Source organism: Xenopus tropicalis, chromosome 4 (assembly GCF_000004195.4).
Source record: "Xenopus tropicalis strain Nigerian chromosome 4, UCB_Xtro_10.0, whole genome shotgun sequence".
Lineage (NCBI taxonomy): Eukaryota > Metazoa > Chordata > Amphibia > Anura > Pipidae > Xenopus > Xenopus tropicalis.
Window position 1 is genome coordinate 33079555 of NC_030680.2, and position 23546 is coordinate 33103100.

General features: G+C 41.4%; 1 long non-coding RNA gene across 2 annotated transcripts; it reads left to right on the forward strand.

The window, feature by feature from the left end:
• Positions 1-20882: 20882 nt before the first annotated feature.
• LOC116410346 lies at positions 20883-22379 on the forward strand. Of its 2 annotated transcripts, none has more exons than XR_004222307.1 (2): positions 20883-20971; positions 21739-22379. It is a non-coding gene; the product is annotated as an uncharacterized LOC116410346 (long non-coding RNA). The 2 variants fall into 2 exon arrangements; XR_004222308.1 differs by having other exon boundaries at positions 20913-20981.
• Positions 22380-23546: the final 1167 nt, after the last annotated feature.

Sequence of the window (23546 nt, forward strand, 5' to 3'; positions counted from 1 at the left end):
ACCACTGAGATCCAGTCACTGAACAAGACCACTGAGTTAAACTCACTGAACAAGAAAACTGAGCTACACTCACTGAACAAGAACACTGAGCTACACTCACTGAACCAGAACACTGAGCTACACTCACTGAACCAGAACACTGAGCTACACTCACTGAACAAGAAAACTGAGCTACACTCACTGAACAAGACCACTGAGCTACACTCACTGAACCAGATCACAAAGTTAAACTCACTGAAAGAGATCACTGAGTTACACTCACTGAACTAGACCACTGAGCTAAACTCACTGAACAAGAACACTGAGCTACACTCAATGAACCAGAACACTGAGCTACACTCACTAAACCAGAACACTGAGCTACACTCACTGAACCAGACCACTGAGCTACACTCACTGAACAAGGCAACTGTGTTACACTCACTGAACCAGATCACTGAGTTACACTCACTGAAAAAGACCACTGAGCTACACTCAATGAACAAGACCACTGAGTTACACTCATTGAACAAGAACACTGAGCTACACTCACTAAATCAGAATACTGAGCTACACTCATTGAACAAGAACAATGGGCTATACTCACTGAACTTGACCACTGAGATACACTCACTGAACTAGAACACTGAGATACACTCACTGAACCAGATCACTGAGTTAAACTCAATGAACAAGACCACGGAGCATCACTCACTCAACAAGACCACTGAGTTACACTCACTGAACAAGATCACTGAGTTACACTCACTGAACCAGATCACAAAGTTACACTCACTGAAATAGATCACTGAGTTACACTCACTGAACAAGACCACTGAGCTACACTTAATGAACAAGACCACTGAGTTACTTACACTCATTGAACAAGAACACTGAGCTACACTCATTAAACAAGAACACTGAGCACCACTCACTGAACCAGAACAATAAGCTACACTCACTGAACTTGACCACTGAGATACACTCACTGAACTAGAACACTAAGCTAAACTCACTGAACAAGAACACTGAGTTACACTCACTGAACTCGAACACTGAGCTACACTCACTGAACCAGAACACGGAGCTACACTCACTGAACCAGAACACTGAGCTACACTCACTGAACAAGAACACTGAGCTACACTCACTGAACCAGAACACGGAGCTACACTCACTGAACCAGAACACTGAGCTACACTCACTGAACAAAACCACTGAGTTACACTCACTGAACAAGACCACGAGTTACACTCACCGAACCAGATCACAAAGTTACACTCACTGAAAGAGATCACTGAGTGACACTCACTGAACAAGACCACTGAGATACACTCAATGAACAAGACCACTGAGTTACACGCATTGAACCAGAACAATGAGCTACACTCACTGAACTTGACCACTGAGTTACACTCACTGAACTCGAACACTGAGCTACACTCAATGAACAAAACCACTGAGTTACACTCTTTGAACCAGAAAAATTTGCTACACTCACTGAACAAGACCACTGAGCTACACTCATTGAACAAGAACACTGAGCTACACTCATTAAACCAGAACAATGAGCTACACTCACTGAACTTGACCACTGAGCTACACTCAATGAACAAGACCACTGAGTTACACTCATTGAACCAGAACAATGAGCTACACTCACTGAACTTGACCACTGAGTTACACTCACTGAACTCGAACACTGAGCTACACTCACTGAACCAGAACACTGAGCTACACTCACTGAACAAGACCACTAAGCTACACTCACTGAACCAGATCACTGAGTTACACTCAATGAACAAGACCACTGAGTTACTTACACTCATTGAACAAGAACACTGAGCTACACTCACTAAACCAGAACACTGAGCTACACTCACTGAACAAGAACAATGAGCTACACTCACTGAACTTGACCACTGAGATACTCACTGTACTAGAACACTGAGCTACACTCACTGAACAAGAACACTGAGCTACACTCACTGAACCAGAACACTGAGCTAAACTCACTGAACAAGAACACTGAGCTACACTCACTGAACCAGAACACTGAGCTACACTCACTGAACCAGAACACTGAGCTACACTCACTGAACCAGAACACTGAGCTACACTCACTGAACCAGAACACTGAGCTACACTCACTGAACCAGAACACTGAGCTAAACTCACTGAACCAGAACACTGAGCTACACTCACTGAAAAAGACCACTGAGCTACACTCAATGAACAAGACCACTGAGTTACACTCATTGAACAAGAACACTGAGCTACACTCACTAAATCAGAATACTGAGCTACACTCATTGAACAAGAACAATGGGCTATACTCACTGAACTTGACCACTGAGATACACTCACTGAACTAGAACACTGAGATACACTCACTGAACCAGATCACTGAGTTAAACTCAATGAACAAGACCACGGAGCATCACTCACTCAACAAGACCACTGAGTTACACTCACTGAACAAGATCACTGAGTTACACTCACTGAACCAGATCACAAAGTTACACTCACTGAAATAGATCACTGAGTTACACTCACTGAACAAGACCACTGAGCTACACTCAATGAACAAGACCACTGAGTTACTTACACTCATTCAACAAGAACACTGAGCTACACTCACTAAACAAGAACACTGAGCTACACTCACTGAACCAGAACAATAAGCTACACTCACTGAACTTGACCACTGAGATACACTCACTGAACTAGAACACTAAGCTACACTCACTGAACAAGAACACTGAGTTACACTCACTGAACTCGAACACTGAGCTACACTCACTGAACCAGAACACTGAGCTACACTCACTGAACCAGAACACTGAGCTACACTCACTGAACAAGAACACTGAGCTACACTCACTGAACCAGAACACTGAGCTACACTCACTGAACCAGAACACTGAGCTACACTCACTGAACAAGAACACTGAGTTACACTCACTGAACAAGACCACGAGTTACACTCACCGAACCAGATCACAAAGTTACACTCACTGAACAAGACCACGAGTTACACTCACCGAACCAGATCACAAAGTTACACTCACTGAAAGAGATCACTGAGTGACACTCACTGAACAAGACCACTGAGTTACACGCATTGAACCAGAACAATGAGCTACACTCACTGAACTTGACCACTGAGTTACACTCACTGAACTCGAACACTGAGCTACACTCAATGAACAAAACCACTGAGTTACACTCTTTGAACCAGAAAAATTTGCTACACTCACTGAACAAGACCACTGAGCTACACTCATTGAACAAGAACACTGAGCTACACTCACTAAACCAGAACAATGAGCTACACTCACTGAACTTGACCACTGAGCTACACTCAATGAACAAGACCACTGAGTTACACTCATTGAACCAGAACAATGAGCTACACTCACTGAACTTGACCACTTAGTTACACTCACTGAACTCGAACACTGAGCTACACTCACTGAACCAGAACACTGAGCTACACTCACTGAACAAGACCACTAAGCTACACTCACTGAACCAGATCACTGAGTTACACTCAATGAACAAGACCACTGAGTTACTTACACTCATTGAACAAGAACACTGAGCTACACTCACTAAACCAGAACACTGAGCTACACTCACTGAACCAGAACAATAAGCTACACTCACTGAACTTGACCACTGAGATACACTCACTGAACTAGAACACTGAGCTACACTCACTGAACAAAAACACTGAGTTACACTCACTGAACTCGAACACTGAGTTATACTCACTGAACCAGAACACTGAGCTACACTCACTGAACCAGAACACTGAGCTACACTAACTGAACAAGAACACTAAGTTACACTCACTGAACCAGAACACTGAGCTACACTCACTGAACTAGAACAATGAGCTACACTCACTGACCAAGACCACTGAGTTACACTCACTGAACAAGAACACTGAGTTACACTCAATGAACAAGACCACTGAGTTACACTCATTGAACCAGAACAATGAGCTACACTCACTGAACCAGAACACTGAGCTACACTCACTGAACAAGAACAATGAGCTACACTCACTGAACTTGACCACTGAGATACACTCACTGAACTAGAACACTGAGCTATACTCACTGAACCAGAACAATGAGCTACACTCACTGAACTTGACCACTGAGTTACACTCACTGAACAAGACCACTGAGTTACAATCATTGAACAAGAACACTGAGCAACACTCACTGAACCAGAACAATGAGCTACACTCACTGAACTTGACCACTGAGATATACTCACTGAACTAGAAAACTGAGCTACACTCACTGAACCAGAACACTGAGCTACACTCACTGAACTAGAACACTGAGCTACACTCACTGAACAAAACCACTGAGTTACACACACTGAACAAGAACACTGAGCTACACTCAATGAACCAGATCACTGAGTTACACTCAATGAAAAGGACAACGGAGCATCACACACTGAACAAGACCACTGAGTTATACTCACTGAACCAGATCACAAAGTTACACTCACTGAACAAGACCACTGAGATAAACTCAATGAAAAAGACCACTGAGTTACACTCATTGAACCAGAACAATGAGCTACACTCACTGAACTTGACTACTGAGTTACACTCACTGAACTCGAACACTGAGCTACACTCAATAAACAAGACCACTGAGATACACTCATTGAACCAGAACAATCAGCTACACTCACTGAACTTGACTACTGAGTTACACTCACTGAACCAGTTCACTGAGTTACACTCACTGAACAAGACCACTGAGCTACACTCATTGAACAAGAAAACTGAGCAACACTCACTGAACCAGTACAATGAGCTACACTCACTGAACTTGACCACTGAGTTACACTCACTGAACAAGACCACTGAGTTACACTCATTGAACAAGAACACTGAGCTACACTCACTAAACCAGAACAATGAGCTACACTCACTGAACCAGAACAATGAGCTACACTCACTGAACTTGACCACTGAGCTACACTCAATGAACAAGACCACTGAGTTACACTCATTGAACCAGAACAATGAGCTACACTCACTGAACCAGAACACTGAGCTACACTCACTGAACAAGACCACTAAGCTACACTCACTGAACCAGATCACTGAGTTATACTCGATGAACAAGTCAACTGAGTTATACTCACTGAACAAGATCACAAAGTTACACTCACTGAAAGAGATCACTGAGTTATACTCACTGAACAAGACCACTGAGCTACACTCAATGAACAAGACCACTGAGTTACACTCATTGAACAAGAACACTGAGCTACACTCACTGAACCAGAACAATGAGCTACACTCACTGAACTTGACCACTGAGATACACTCACTGAACTAGAACACTGAGTTACACTCACTGAACAAGAACACTGAGTTACACTCACTGAACCCGAACACTGAGCTACATTCACTGAACCAGAACACTGAGCTACACTCACTGAACAAGAACACTGAGCTACACTCACTGAACAAGAACACTGAGCTACACTCACTTAACTAGAACAATGAGCTATACTCACTGAACAAGACCACTGAGTTACACTCAGTGAACAAGAACACTGAGTTACACTCAATGAACAAGACCACTGAGATTACACTCATTGAACCAGAACAATGAGCTACACTCACTGAACTTGACCACTGAGTTACACTCACTGAACTCGAACACTGAGCTTCAGTCATTGAACCAGAACACTGAGTTACACTCACTGAACCAGAACACTGAGCTACACTCACTGAACCAGAACACTGAGCTACACTCACTGAACCAGAACACTGAGTTAAACTCACTGAACTAGAACACTGTGCTACACTCACTGAACAAGACCACTGAGTTACACTCACTGAACAAGAACACTGAGCTACACTCAATGAATCAGATCACTGAGTTACACACAATGAACCAGATCACTGTGATACACTCAATGAACAGGACAACGGAGCATCACACACTGAACAAGACCACAGAGTTAAACTCACTGAACAAGACCACTGAGATATACTCACTGAACCAGATCACAAAGTTACACTCACTGAAAGAGATCACTGAGTTACTCATTGAACCAGAACACTGAGCTACACTCACTGAACTTGACCACTGAGTTACACTCACTGAACTCGAACACTGAGCTACACTCAATGAACAAGACCACTGAGTTACACTCATTGAACAAGAACAATGAGCTACACTCACTGAACAAGACCACTGAGCTACACTCATTGAACAAGAACACTGAGCTACACTCACTAAACCAGAACAATGAGCTACACTCACTGAACCAGAACAATGAGCTACACTCACTGAACTCGAACACTAAGCTACACTCACTGAACCAGAACACTGAGCTACACTCACTGAACAAGACCACTGAGTTACACTCACTGAACAAGAACACTGAGCTACACTCAATGAACCAGATCACTGAGTTACACTCAATGAACAAGTCAACGGAGATTCACACACTGAAAAAGACCACGAGTTACACTCACTGAACCAGATCACAAAGTTACACTCACTGAAAGAGATAACTGAGTGACACTCACTGAACAAGACCACTGAGATACACGCATTGAACCAGAAAAATGAGCTACACTCACTGAACTTGACCACTGAGTTACACTCACTGAACTCGAACACTGAGCTACACTCACTGAACCAGAACACTGAGCTACACTCACTGAACAAGACCACTAAGCTACACTCACTGAACCAGATCACTGAGTTACACTCAATGAACAAGACCACTGAGTTACTTACACTGATTGAACAAGAACACTGAGCTACACTCACTAAACCAGAACACTGAGCTACACTCACTGAACCAGAACAATAAGCTACACTCACTGAACTTGACCACTGAGATACACTCACTCAACTAGAACACTAAGCTACAGTCACTGAACAAAAACACTGAGTTACACTCACTGAACTCGAACACTGAGCTATACTCACTGAACCAGAACACTGAGCTACACTCACTGAACCAGAACACTGAGCTACACTAGCTGAACAAGAACACTGAGATACACTCACTGAACCAGAACACTGAGCTACACTCACTGAACTAGAACAATGAGCTACACTCACTGACCAAGACCACTGAGTTACACTCACTGAACAAGAACACTGAGTTACACTCAATGAACAAGACCACTGAGTTACACTCATTGAACCAGAACAATGAGCTACACTCACTGAACCAGAACACTGAGCTACACTCACTGAACAAGAACAATGAGCTAAACTCACTGAACTTGACCACTGAGATACATTTACTGAACTAGAACACTGAGCTATACTCACTGAACCAGAACAATGAGTTACACACACTGAACTTGACCACTGAGTTACACTCACTGAACAAGACCACTGAGTTACAATCACTGAACAAGAACACTGAGCTACACTCACTGAACAAGACCAATGAGCTACACTCACTGAACTTGACCACTGAGATATACTCACTGAACTAGAACACTGAGCTACACTCACTGAACAAAACCACTAAGTTACACACACTGAACAAGAACACTGAGCTACACTCAATGAACCAGATCACTGAGTTACACACACTGAACAAGACCACTGAGTTATACTCACTGAACCAGATCACAAAGTTACACTCACTGAACAAGACCACTGAGATAAACTCAATGAAAAAGACCACTGAGTTACACTCATTGAACCAGAACAATGAGCTAGACTCACTGAACTTGACTACTGAGTTACACTCACTGAACTCGAACACTGAGCTACACTCAATGAACAAGACCACTGAGATACACTCATTGAACCAGAACAATCAGCTACACACACTGAACTTGACTACTGAGTTACACTCACTGAACCAGTTCACTGAGTTACACTCACTGAACAAGACCACTGAGCTACACTCATTGAACAAGAACACTGAGCTACACTCACTGAACCAGAAATATGAGCTACACTCACTGAACTTGACCACTGAGTTACACTCACTGAACAAGAAAACTGAGCTACACTCACTGAACAAGAACACTGAGCTAAACTCACTAAACCAGAACAATGAGCTACACTCACTGAACCAGAACAATGAGCTACACTCACTGAACTTGACCACTGAGCTACACTCAATGAACAAGACCACTGAGTTACACTCATTGAACCAGAACAATGAGCTACACTCACTGAACCAGAACAATGAGCTACACTCAATGAACAAGAACACTGAGCGACACTCACTGAACAAGAACACTGAGCTACACTCACTGAAGCAGACCACCAAACTACACTCACTGAACCAGATCACTGAGTTATACTCAATGAACAAGACAACAGAGCATCACTCACTGAACAAGACCACTGAGTTACACTCACTGAAACAGATCACAAAGTTACACTCACTGAAAGAGATCACTGAGTTACACTCACTGAACAAGACCACTGAGCTACACTCAATGAACAAGACCACTGAGTTACACTCATTGAACAAGAACACTGAGCTACACACACTAAACCAGAACACTGAGCTACACTCACTGAACCAGAACAATGAGCTACACTCACTGAACTTGACCACTGAGATACACTCACTGAACTAGAACACTGAGTTACACTCACTGAACTCGAACACTGAGCTACACTCACTGAACCAGAACACTGAGCTACACTCACTGAACTCGAACACTGAGCTACACTCAATGAACAAGACCACTGAGTTACACTCAATGAACAGGACAACGGAGCATCACACACTGAACAAGACCTCTGAGTTAAACTCACTGAACAAGACCACCGAGCTACACTCACTGAACCAGATCACAAAGTTACACTCACTGAAAGAGATCACTGAGTTACACTCACTGAACAAGACCACTGAGGTACACTTATTGAACAAGAACACTGAGCTACACTCACTAAACCAGAACAATGAGCTACACTCACTGAACTTGACTACTGAGTTACACTCACTGAACTCGAACACTGAGCTACACTCAATGAACAAGACCACTGAGATACACTCATTGAACCAGAACAATGAGCTACACTCACTAAACCAGAACAATGAGCTACACTCACTGAACCAGAACAATGAGCTACACTCACTGAACTTGACAACTGAGTTACACTCACTGAACTCGAACACTGAGCAACACTCAATGAACAAGACCACTGAGTTACACTCATTGAACAAGAACACTGAGCTACACTCACTAAACCAGAACAATGAGCTACACTCACTGAACCAGAACAATGGGCTACACTCACTGAACTTGACCACTGGGCTACACTCAATGAAAAAGACCACTGAGTTACACTCATTGAACCAGAACAATGAGCTACACTCACTGAACTTGACCACTGAGTTACACTCACTGAACTCGAACACTGAGCGACACTCAATGAACCAGAACACTGAGCTACACTCTCTGAACAAGACCACTAAGCTACACTCACTGAACCAGTTCACTGAGTTACACTCACTGGACAAGACCACTGAGCTACACTCATTGAACAAGAACACTGAGCTACACTCACTGAACTAGAACAATGAGCTACACTCACTGAACTTGACCACTGAGCTACACTCACTGAACCAGATCACTGAGTTACACTCAATGAACAAGACAACAGACCATAACTCACTGAACAAGACCACTGAGTTACACTCACTGAACAAGATCACTGAGTTACACTCACTGAACCAGATGACAAAGTTACACTCACTGAAATAGATCACTGAGTTACACTCACTGAACAAGACCACTGAGCTACACTCACTGAACAAGACCACTGAGCTACACTCAATGAACAAGACCACTGAGTTACTTACACTCATTGAACAAGAACACTGAGCTACACTCACTAAACCAGAACACTGAGCTACACTCACTGAACCAGAACAATAAGCTACACTCACTGAACTTGACCACTGAGATACACTCACTGAACTAGAACACTGAGCTACACTCACTGAACAAGAACACTGAGTTACACTCACTGAACTCGAACACTGAGCTATACTCACTGAACCAGAACACTGAGCTAGACTCACTGAACCAGAACACTGAGCTACGCTCACTGAGCTAGAACAATGAGCTACACTCACTGAACAAGACCACTGAGTTACACTCACTGAACAAGAACACTGAGTTACACTCACTGAACAAGACCACTGAGATACACTCATTGAATAAGAACACTGAGCTACACTCACTGAACCAGAACAATGAGCTACACTCACTGAACTTGACCACTGAGATACACTCACTGAACTAGAACACTGAGCTATATTCACTGAACCAGAACAATGAGCTACACTCACTGAACTTGACCACTGAGTTACACTCACTGAACAAGACCACTGAGTTACACTCATTGAACAAGAACACTGAGCTACACTCACTGAACTTGACCACTGAGATACACTCACTGAACTTGACCACTGAGATACACTCACTGAACTAGAACACTGAGCTACACTCACTGAACAAGAACATTGAGTAACACTCACTGAACTCGAACACTGAGCTACACTCACTGAACAAGAACACTGAGCTACACTCACTGAACAAGAACACTGAGCTACACTCACTGAACAAGAACACTGAGCTACACTCACTGAACAAGAACACTGAGCTACACTCAATGAACCAGATCACCGAGTTACACTCAATGAACAGGACAACGGAGCATCACACACTGAACAAGACCACTGAGTTACACTCACTGAACATGACCACTGAGTTATACTCACTGAACCAGATCACAAAGTTACACTCACTGAAAGAGATCACTGAGTTACACTCACTGAACAAGACCACTGAGATAAACTCAATGAAAAAGACCACTGAGTTACACTCATTGAACCAGAACAATGAGCTACACTCACTGAACTTGACTACTGAGTTACACTCACTGAACTCGAACACTGAGCTACACTCAATGAACAAGACCACTGAGTTACACTCATTGAACCAGAAAAATGAGCTACACTCACTGAACAAGACCACTGAGCTACACTCATTGAACAAGAACACTGAGCTACACTCACTAAACCAGAACAATGAGCTACACTCACTGAACCAGAACAATGAGCTACACTCACTGAACTTGACCACTGGGCTACACTCAATGAACAAGACCACTGAGTTACACTCATTGAACCAGAACAATGAGCTACACTCACTGAACTTGACCACTGAGTTACACTCACTGAACTCGAACACTGAGCGACACTCAATGAACCAGAACACTGAGCGACACTCTCTGAACAAGACCACTAAGCTACACTCACTGAACCAGTTCACTGAGTTACACTCACTGAACAAGACCACTGAGCTACACTCATTGAACAAGAACACTGAGCTACACTCACTGAACTTGACAACTGAGTTACACTCACTGAACAAGACCACTGAGTTACACTCATTGAACAAGAACACTGAGCTACACTCACTAAACCAGAACAATGAGCTACACTCACTGAACCAGAACAATGAGCTACACTCACTGAACTTGACCACTGAGCTACACTCAATGAACAAGACCACTGAGTTACACTCATTGAACAAGAACAATGAGCTACACTCACTGAACTTGACCACTGAGTTACACTCACTGAACTCGAACACTGAGCGACACTCAATGAACCAGAACACTGAGCTACACTCTCTGAACAAGACCACTAAGCTACACTCACTGAACCAGTTCACTGAGTTACACTCACTGAACAAGACCACTGAGCTACACTCATTGAACAAGAACACTGAGCTACACTCACTGAACTTGACCACTGAGTTACACTCACTGAACAAGACCACTGAGTTACACTCATTGAACAAGAACACTGAGCTACACTCACTAAACCAGAACAATGAGCTACACTCACTGAACCAGAACACTGAGCTACACTCATTGAACAAGAACACTGAGCTACACTCACTGAACCAGAACACTGAGCTACACTCACTGAACCAGAACACTGAGCTACACTCACTGAACTATAACAATGAGCTACACTCACTGAACAAGACCACTGAGTTACACTCACTGAAAAAGAACACTAAGTTACACTCATTGAACAAGACAACAGAGCATCACTCACTGAACAAGACCACTGAGTTACACTCACTGAACAAGAACATTGAGTTACACTCACTGAACTCGAACACTGAGCTAAACTCACTGAACCAGAACACTGAGCTACACTCACTGAACCAGAACACTGAGCTACACTCACTGAACAAGAACACTGAGCTACACTCACTGAACAAGAACACTGAGCTACACTCACTGAACAAGAACACTGAGCTACACTCACTGAATCAGATCACTGAGTTACACTCAATGAACCAGATCACTGAGTTACACTCAATGAACAGGACAACGGAGTATCACACACTGAACAAGACCACTGAGTTAAACTCACTGATCAAGACCACTGAGTTATACTCACTGAACCAGATCACAAAGTTACACTCACTGAAAGAGATCACTGAGTTACACTCACTGAACTCGAACACTGAGCTACACTCAATGAACAAGACCACTGAGTTACACTCATTGAACCAGAACAATGAGCTACACTCACTGAACAAGACCACTGAGCTACACTCATTGAACAAGAACACTGAGCTACACTCACTAAACCAGAACAATGAGCTACACTCACTGAACTTGACCACTGAGTTAAACTCACTGAACTCGAACACTGAGCTACACTCACTGAACAAGAACACTGAGCTACACTCACTTAACCAGAACACTGAGCTACACTCACTGAACCAGAACACTGAGCTACACTCACTGAACTAGAACAATGAGCTACACTCATTGATCAAGAACACTAAGTTACACTCATTGAACAAGACAACAGAGCATCACTCACTGAACAAGACCACTGAGTTACACTCACTGAACAAGATCACTGAGCTACACTCACTGAACCAGATCACAAAGTTACACTCACTGAAAGAGATCACTGAGTTACACTCACTGAACAAGACCACTGAGTTACACTCATTGAACAAGAACACTGAGCTACACTCACTAAACCAGAACACTGAGCTACACTCACTGAACCAGAACAATGAGCTACACTCACTGAACTTGACCACTGAGATACACTCACTGAACTAGAACACTGAGCTACACTCACTGAACCAGAACACTGAGCTACACTCACTGAACAAGAACACTGAGCTACACTCACTAAACCAGAACACTGAGCTACACTCACTGAACACGATCACTGAGTTACAGTCAATGAACAAGACCACGGAGCATCACTCACTGAACAAGACCACTGAGTTACACTCACTGAACAAGACCACTGAACTACACTCACTGAACCAGATCACTGAGTTACACTCAATGAAGAAGACCACGGCGCATCACTCACTGATCCAGACCACTGAGTTACACTAATTGAACCATCCATCTATCTATCTTAGTATCTATATCCATATCCAGGGTTGGACTGGGAGGTGTCGGGCTCACAGGGGCCGCTGCCTTAGGGACACCTAATTGAAACTTACTTTAAGCGCATCAGGGGAGGAGACCAGTGGCTCAGGGGATTGCCCAGAGATTACCGGGTCAGGGGAGGGTCCCTGCGCCCCAGTCCAACCCTGCCCATACCTATATATAGTGTGTATTTATTCTATCTATATACATTAGCATATACATGTAATAGGACAATTAAATTGCTAAAGACCAGAAGCACTCCTGTACCCTTTCTCAGTTGGGGGTTACATGTTCAACCGAAGAGGTGCAACATACCCATCCTCTACCTAACCTTCCATGAAGGACCTCTTTGGTTGAACATGAGATCCCTTGCAAAGGGACCTAACCCCTTAGAGAGCCAGCAAGGACATAGATAATAAAATAATAACATTGCATTTTACTTGTATCCCGTTTCTCTCTTCTCTTTACCAAACGTCCTTCTTCTTCACTTTCTCTTTATCTTTTCCTTCATCTTCTTTTGCCCAAAATGACCTAAAAAATATGAAGGAATTGTTTACACAGTGCACTCAACTTCTCAATACATTAGCCCTATGGCAGTTAAAATCCAGTTTCACCAGATCATAGTGCATGCAGCATCCCATGACAACATAGAAGGAAAATATTAACTTTAAAACCAAGAAATGTGCCTTTTTGTTGGATTTCCTAATTTCAAATGTTTCACCTAGGAAATAAAAAGGCTTTGCTTTGCCCATGTAACTCCGCTTAAATACAAACTTACTTATCTCACTGCTGCACATAGGTAGTTCAACAAACTATTTCTCCTATTTGTTGAAAAATGTTTATCCCAACTGCAAATTTAGTCAATAAAATTAAAATTAGCCCCAAAATGACAAAGTTGTTATAAAGAGCAGTCATAAAATCAGTGTACAAAATCTTCGTAAATTTACAAGAAAGATGCAAAGATTTCACCCTATAAACATGACAATCGCCTTTTTAAATTTGCAACTTACTTGTTTCACTCTCTTTCTCTCCTTTGCTGGTTTTAAACTAATTTTGCTCTCTTCTCTACCAAATATTCTACCTCTTGGTAGAACTATATAACTCCCAGCTTCTCTTTCTCCACTTTCAGCTGCTGCTGAACAAATATACAACGGACATGTGTAAAATCCTAAAAACATATCAAATTAAAGTTAAACTCAAAAACGCCAAAAATTGCGCCCATCGGGAGTCCTTTTATAAACAGCATCGGATCCTTGCTTGCTTGTCAGTCTCCTTATGCGATCTGCAGTATTCGCTTTGGTCCTGGTTTGCAAGTCTCTCCGTTCGCATTCCCCCTTTGGCGTCTCTCTACACCGCTTCGCCGACTGGCTTCCTCTGAGCAATCGCATAAGGAGACTGAAAAGCAAGCAAGGATCCGACGCTGTTAAAAAAGGACTCCCAATGGGCGCAATTTTTATGGCGTTTGTGAGTTTAACTTTTAATATGTTTTTGAATAAAGTTTTAGGATTTTACACATGTCCGCTGTATATTTGTTCAGCAGCAGCAGCTGAGAAAGAGAAGCTGGGAGTTATAGTTCTACCAAGAGGGAATTTGTTACAAGCTCCAAGACCATAGTGCTGGTCTGTAAGTATATGCACAATTGGTTGAGGATAAAAGGAAGTCACGGAAGAGTGTGAAATATGGAAATTCACCTATTTAAATAGACACGAACTTTAAACACTTTGCAGTGGATTGTACTTTCCCAAAAAAGTGAAGTAAATTTGGTAGTGGTGTTCACAAGATTTGTTTTGGATATAAAAACGTTTGGAGGGGTGATTATCAATATTATATCACACTATTTTTTTTTATCCCATAAGACCTCATCTGGGAAGTCTGCACAGAGGAGGGCGCTCCAGAGTTAAGTATTATTGTTTAAACCGAAGCACGAGGTATCTGGAGTGGGTTATACATTTCATTCACACTAAAAAATCATTTTGTTTCACTCTAGAAACCATACCACTAAGCAATACTCTATAAACTAGATCATTGAGATATACTCCACAACTCATTACACTGAACTACACTCAATAAACAAGAAAATTAAGGTAAACTCCATAAACCATACACCTGAGAAATACTCTATAAACCATATATATAGTGTAATATAATATTGATAATCACCCCTCCAAACGTTTTTATATCCAAAACAAATCTTGTGAACACCACTACCAAATTTACTTCACTTTTTTGGGAAAACACATAAGTCCAATCCACTGCAAAGTGTCTATTTAAATAGGTGAATTTCCATATTTCACACTCTTCCATGACTTCCTTTTATCCTCAACCAATTGTGCATATACTTACAGACCAGCACTATGGTCTTGGAGCTTGTAACTAATTCCCTCTTGGTAGAACTATAACTCCCAGCTTCTCTTTCTCCACTTTCAGCTGCTGCTGAACAAATATACACCACTCCTAAAACCAAACCACTGAGCAACACTCCATAAACAATACCACTGAGCAACACTCCATAAACAATACCACTGGGCAACACTCTGTAAACCAGACGATTGAGCTATTCTACAAAAATCAGACCATATATATATATATATATATATATATATATATATATATATATATATATACCTGTGTATATATATATATATATATATATATATATATATATACATACATTTATATATATATATATATATATATATATACATATAGACAGAGCATAGAGTGGGAGCACACCAATAAGTTTCTAGCGATACCTGGGTCCCTGCGGCCCAGCGGCCCAGTCCAACCCTGCCCATATCTATATATATTGTGTATTTATTCTATCTATATACATTAGCATATACATGTAATAGGACAATTAAATTGCTAAGGACCAGAAGCACTCCTGTACCCTTTCTCAGTTGGGGGTTACATGTTCAACCAAAGAGGTGCAACATACCCATCCTCTACCTAACCTTCCATGAAGGACCTCTTTGGTTGAACATGAGATCCCTTGCAAAGGGACCTAACCCCTTAGAGAGCCAGCAAGGACATAGATAATAAAATAATAACATTGCATTTTACTTGTATCCCGTTTCTCTCTTCTCTTTACCAAACGTCCTTCTTCTTCTTCACTTTCTCTTCATCTTTTCCTTCATCTTCTTTTGCCCAAAATGACCTAAAAAATAGGGTGACAAGCAAGCAAGGATCTGACGCTGTTAAAAAAAGGACTCCCAATGGGCGCAATTTTTATGGCATTTGTGAGTTTAACTTTTAATATGTTTTAGAATAAAGTTTTAGGATTTTACACATGTCCGCTGTATATTTGTTCAGCAGCAGCTGAAAGTGGAGAAAGAGAAGCTGGGAGTTATAGTTCTACCAAGAGGGAATTTGTTACAAGCTCCAAGACCACAGTGCTGGTCTGTAAGTATATGCACAATTGGTTGAGGATAAAAGGAAGTCACGGAAGAGTGTGAAATATGGAAATTCACCTATTTAAATAGACACTTTGCAGTGGATTGGACTTATGTGTTTTCCCAAAAAAGTGAAGTAAATTTGGTAGTGGTGTTCACAAGATTTGTTTTGGATATAAAAACGTTTGGAGGGGTGATTATCAATATTATATTACACTATATATATTTTTTTTAATTTTATCCCATAAGACCTCATCTGGGAAGTCTGCACAGAGGAGGGCGCTCCAGAGTTAAGTATTATTGTTTAAACCGAAGCACAAGGTATCTGGAGTGGGTTATACATTTCATTCACACTAAAAAAATCATTTTGTTTCACTCTAGAAACCATACCACTAAGCAATACTCTATAAACTAGATCATTGAGATATACTCCACAACTCATTACACTGAACTACACTCAATAAACCAGAAAATTAAGGTAAACTCCATAAACCATACACCTGAGAAATACTCTATAAACCAGATTGTGAAGATATACTCCACAAATCAGACCAATCAGCTACACTCCAAAAACCAGATCATTCAGATACACTCCATAAAATATAACACTGTCCTACACCTAATAAACCAGAAAATTAAGGTACACTCCATAAACCATACCACTCAGGTACACTCCACAAACCAGCTCATTGAGAAATACTCCATAAACTATGCCACTGACCTATACTCCATTTACCAGATCATTGAGATACACCCTATAAACCCTATAACTGCAGTACACTCTGTAAAACAAATAAAGTTGAGCAACACTCCAAAAACGATAGAACTGAGCAATACTCACACTGAACCAGACCACTGAGCTACTCCACAAACCATACTACTAAGCAAAGCTCTGTAAACCAGATAATTGAGCTACACTCCAAAAACTACACCACTGACCTACACTCCATTAACAAGACCATTAAACTACATTTCAAAATCCAGACCACTGAGCTACAGTAACTGAACAAGACCATTGAGCTACATTCACTGAACAAGACCCCTAAGCTGCACTCCATGATTCAGATCGTTCAGCTACACTCCATAAACCAGACCACATAGCAACACTTTGTAAACCAGGCCAATGAGCAACACTCCATAAGCTAGACATCTAATCTACACTCCTAAAACCAAACCACTGAGCAACACTCCATAAACAATACCACTGAGCAACACTCTGTAAACCAGACAATTGAGCTATTCTACAAAAATCAGACCACTCCCATTTTTACTAATACCACGCTGCCCCACTGTGGTGTGCATGTAATGCATATTCACAGTGCTAGATCAACCATAACAAGTCCATAAAAATAAAGTCCATGTTCATACCTGTCACATTTGGCGTCATGATTATTCCAAATTAGTCATATTAAAGTGACAGTTTAAATCAATATAAATCAGCCTACCACACAATGCAGGTATAGTGGTAGACGTGGAAGTGCTGGATTATTTTATTAATAACATTATGCATACACACATATATATAATATATATATATATATATATATATATATATATAGCCATTAAGCTTGCACTCACGATAATAAATCTTTATACACACCTGGGTGCAGTCCTAAAGTTCACCGGATCAACATTCTTCAAAGCAGGAACCACTTCACACGGGACTTATAATTCACAAATGATATTTCATTAAAGAATAACAGCCGAAATGTCAGCTTTGTTATTGTTTAATAAAATACTATTTGTGATTTAGAAGTCCAGTGTGAAGTGGTTCCTGCTTTGAAGAATATATACACACACACACACATATATATATATATATATATATATATATATATATATATATATATATATATATATCATACGTAGATTCAGCACTCCTAAGCGTGGTCAAAAGACCCAGGTGCTACCAATTAAGCATTAAAAATAAAAAATCTAGTGAGTATTGGTGCACACCGGGAATCGTTTAAAAAATAGCTTTTAATGTAGTAAATACATTACAAGACAGGCCTGTCCTGTAATGTATTTACTACAATAAAAGCTATTTTTTAAACTATTCCCGGTGTGCACCAATACTCACTAGATTTTATATATATATATATATACATACAGGTATAGGACCCGTTATCCAGAATGCTCGGGACCGAGGGTATTCCGGATAAGGGGTCTTTCTGTACTTTGGATCTTCATACCTTAAGTCTACTAAAAAATCAATAAAACAGTAATTAAACCCAATAGGATTGTTTTGGCTCTAATAAGGATTATTTATATCTTAGTTGGGATCAAGTACAAGGTGCTGTTTTATTTCTACAGAGAAAAAGGAAATCAGTTTTAAAATTCTGAACTATTTGATTAAAATGGAGTCTATGGAAGACAGGCTCTCCGTAATTCGGAGCTTTCTGGATAACGGGTTTCCTGATAAGGGATCCTATACCTTTATATATATATATATATATATAGACAGAGCATAGAGTGGGGAGCACACCAATAAGTTTCTAGCGATACCTGGGTGCCAGAGCCGAAGTAATCAAATAGCAGAAAACAGTGTCGGCACTCACAGGATTTAACGAACGATTGCTTGAAATCGATCGTGAAATCGTGTGAGTGCCGACACTGTTTCCTGCTAGCTATATATATATATATATATATATATATAATGACTGTGTAATATATTGATGTCATGATTATTCTAAATTGGTCATATTAAAGTGACAGTTTAAATCAATATACCATAGATCAGCCTACCACACACTGCAGGTGTAGTGGTAGATGTGGAAGTGCTGGGTTATTTTATTAATAACATTATATACACACACACACATATATATAGCCACTAACAATAAGTCTATATATAGTCCCAGCAAAGGTAGCAGCACTCACGGGACTTCAAAGCAGCATCAACAGAAAAAAAAAAAATTTTTACAAAACGTATTGTAGCATGGTTTTTTATTTATCCGATGTCTCATTTCCAAACAGGAACTTTCTTCAGGGAAAAAAAAAAACCATGCTACAATATGTTTTGTAAAACTTTTATTTTTTCTGTTGATGCTGCTTTGAAGTCCCGTGAGTGCTGGCATACTCACATCAAATAATTCATCTAAAGTAGCTTTTTGTACCATTGTAATTATAAGAATTATAAGAAAGCAGATCCAGCTCACCTATCAGTTTACATGCTGCCATTTGCTGCAACCAGAAACCCATCCTACAGATTGCTAAATAAAATGGAGATAACTGCCATTGCGATCTGCTAGCCACTACCAAGCTTATGAGAAGGAGGGGTATATAGGCATGGGGTATATATATATATATATATATATATATATAATGTCAAAACAGTGTATACTCAAATAATACCAAAATAAGTGCTATTGCCATCTTCTAGCCAGTACCAATATTATGAAAAGGAATTATGAAAAGTTATTTCCGATGGCCATTACAGTGAATGGAAATAGTGCTTCCTAGAAATAATTGCACGCTGCAGAAATCTTGATTTTAAAACTATATAAATATCATGCTGAATCAATCATATATTGAACGTTTTTTTCAGCCCATACTACAATAAATAAAATGTCAATACAGCGTAAACTCACAATTTCTATTCTGCCGAGCTAATCTGTAGCGCTCCTGTGAGATGCCATGAACCTCCACCGATGGCTGACAGGTCCAGTTCGCTATCTCCGTCCGGAGATCCAACCTTAACCTGAAGTTAAATTTGATGGTTTTGCGTGTTTATTTCTATGCTGCTATGTGCCCATGATAAGAAAACATTTCCATGCCATTTCCATCAGAGCAGACGTTTCCCTCTCGCCAGAAGCAACTTGTGACAGAAAAAGCCGCCACCTGACGTAACGGTGACGTGACGTAACTCGTCTTACCAATCAATAGTAAGGCAGGGGGCGTGGCTTCTGTGACAGCGCGCTAACTACATTGACGCAGGTGGATCGTCACAATGTTTGAGTACTGGGTTGCTATGGTAGCGGCTAGTTCCTACGCTTGGAAGGGACCTTCTTGACGTCACGGTCATATGATAATACCAAATGACCGCTCATTGCGCATGCCCCATTATTGCGCGGGAAATTTAAACACCCAGACGTCCTAATTGCTGCTACTAGCAGAGTCAGTGGGGGTATCACTGTGCCTTGATTTTCTGGGGGGGTATCCCTGTGCCTCTGATTTTCTGGGGGGGTATCCCTGTGCCTCTGATTTTCTGGGGGGGTATCCCTGTGCCTCTGATTTTCTGGGGGGTATCCCTGTGCCTCTGATTTTCTGGGGGTATCCCTGTGCCTCTGATTTTCTGGGGGGTATCCCTGTGCCTCTGATTTTCTGGGGGGGTATCCCTGTGCCTCTGATTTTTTCTGGGGTATCCTGTGCCTCTGATTTTCTGGGGGGTATCCTGTGCCTCTGATTTTCTGGGGGGGTATCCCTGTGCCTCTGATTTCTGGGGGGGCTTATCCCTGTGCCTCTGATTTTCTGGGGGGTATCCCTGTGCCTCTGATTTTCTGGTGGGTATCACTGTGCCTCTGATTTTCTGGGGGGTATCCCTGTGCCTTGATTTCTGGGGGGTATCACTGTGCCTCTGATTTTCTGGGGGGTATCCCTGTGCCTTTTGATTTTGTCGTTGGGGGTATCCCTGTGCCTTTGATTTTCTGTGGGGTATCACCTGTGCCTCCTGATTTTCTGGGGGGTATCACTGTGCCTCCTGATTTTCTGGGGGGTATCACTGTGCCTTTTGATTTTCTGGGGGGTATCACTGTGCCTCCTGATTTCTGGGGGGGTATCCCTGTATCCTGTATCCCTGTCCCCAGTAATGATATGAATTATGATTGTAGGGAGCTAAATAAAATTTCAAACCTTTCTTGTTTTTATCTTTGTACCACATTCAGGCCACCAACCGGATGGGGAACTCTACCCGGCGTTTTGCAGAATCCGCTATTGGTGCCCCTCCTGAGAGGAAGAAACAGTAACAAGGACTGAGTTAGTGGGTGAGGAAAGTTCACCTTTGTCTCCTGCACCCATTCCTGCTCGAATGCACAGGTATCGCCAGCGATCCACCTCACCACTGGACCTGCTCTTTCCTTGCCTTGAATTCACCAAATCAAATATATGCTGCATGCAACCTTGTAAAAGATTTACATTCCCAGTTCTCTGACCTGAGGATGCAGAGGATATATAATATAATGACTTGCATACTCTACACCTTAGTGTTGCACAAAACTAATGGTTTCTGCTATCACCAGACCTAAGTGCTAAGACTTGAAGCACATGAGGCATTTTATGTTGCATATTTCCAGAGATAAAACATACATTGTCCATACACAAAGCTGCCATAAAATGCCCCATGAACCATTACCCTAAGGATGTAATATAGCATTCCAATTGTTCATGTGCAGTAATAACACAATTAATCATGTTGACGAGTACACCATTTACAAGCCAATGAAATGTACTGTATTGTAATGTAACTGTACTGAGCACTTCCTTAGAGGCAGCCTTATATAGAGAATCACTGTGCACCTTTTTGGAATTGTCAGTCCCATTTGCCTGTAAGAAATTATTAGATTAGATTTAGAGCCAAACATAATTATATTATTTATATATTTAAGTAGAGAGTGGCCATGAATTAAAACCTTTCAATGTTAGCTTTAAATGGAAACTATTCTATTCAAAAGAATTATTGTAGGCGGTGTATTTGCTTTAAAAGAATGCATAGGTTATAGTGATGCACGGATTAGAAATCTTCAGACCATCCCTAACCAGCCCCTACTCACCTGATTCGACTCAAGGTTGAGAAAGGACATGCAGAGGATGCCGAGCATGACCTTCCCTTCAGCTGATATCTGATTTGGTGTCAGAGTAGGGGTGGGCACCCCCCCCAGTGATTGTAATCACTTACAGGAGCACCATCCTGGGGTATAATGTAAGGAGAAAGCCGAACAGCCCTGGGTAGCTGCAAAAGAGTGATCCTCTTCCTTCTCTAGTGTATTTTCGGAATCCCGGGGCCGGCGCATACACAGTGGAGTAAAAGAAGAGAGGAGAAAGAAGAGGATCACTCTCTCACAACTACCCCAGGCTGGTGTGGTTTTCTCCTAACAGGAGCATTAACCCAGGGCCTGGGTATAAGGTAAGCGATTACAATCACTCCTATAAGAGTTAAGTTATAGGGGGCCCAGCCATAGGGCACAAATTAAAAGTTCTCTGCATTGCAGTGATATCCCATTTTCCAACCCGAACCTGTCCAGACCAAACCTTGAGTTTTGGACCACTCCATGCCTCTCTGATAAGTTTAGCATGGAAAATTTCCCCACAGCACATTTACACAATATTACAGAGAATATTACAGAATTCTGTACAGCAGTATTCACTGAAGGTAATGTGACTGGTAATTTCTAAGAATAATCTGGTTGGAAATTCTGGTTGAATGCGTCTGACTGAATCTAATGAGTTTATGATGTATTGGTCCTTATAAGTTGTTATTGACCAGATAGAGCTTCCCCAAGCAACCTTGTTGATTTGACTGACTTAGCCAATATGGTTGCCCAACTGAACAGTGATCCAAACTATCAGGCGTTGGGTGAAATAGACAGATTATCTGTATAGTTAGCCATATAGACCACTCTAGCTGTTACAGAACAAAGCTGTTCTGCAAGTTTTTCCCAACCAAGGGGAAAGTACAATGTTATTTTTGCATTAC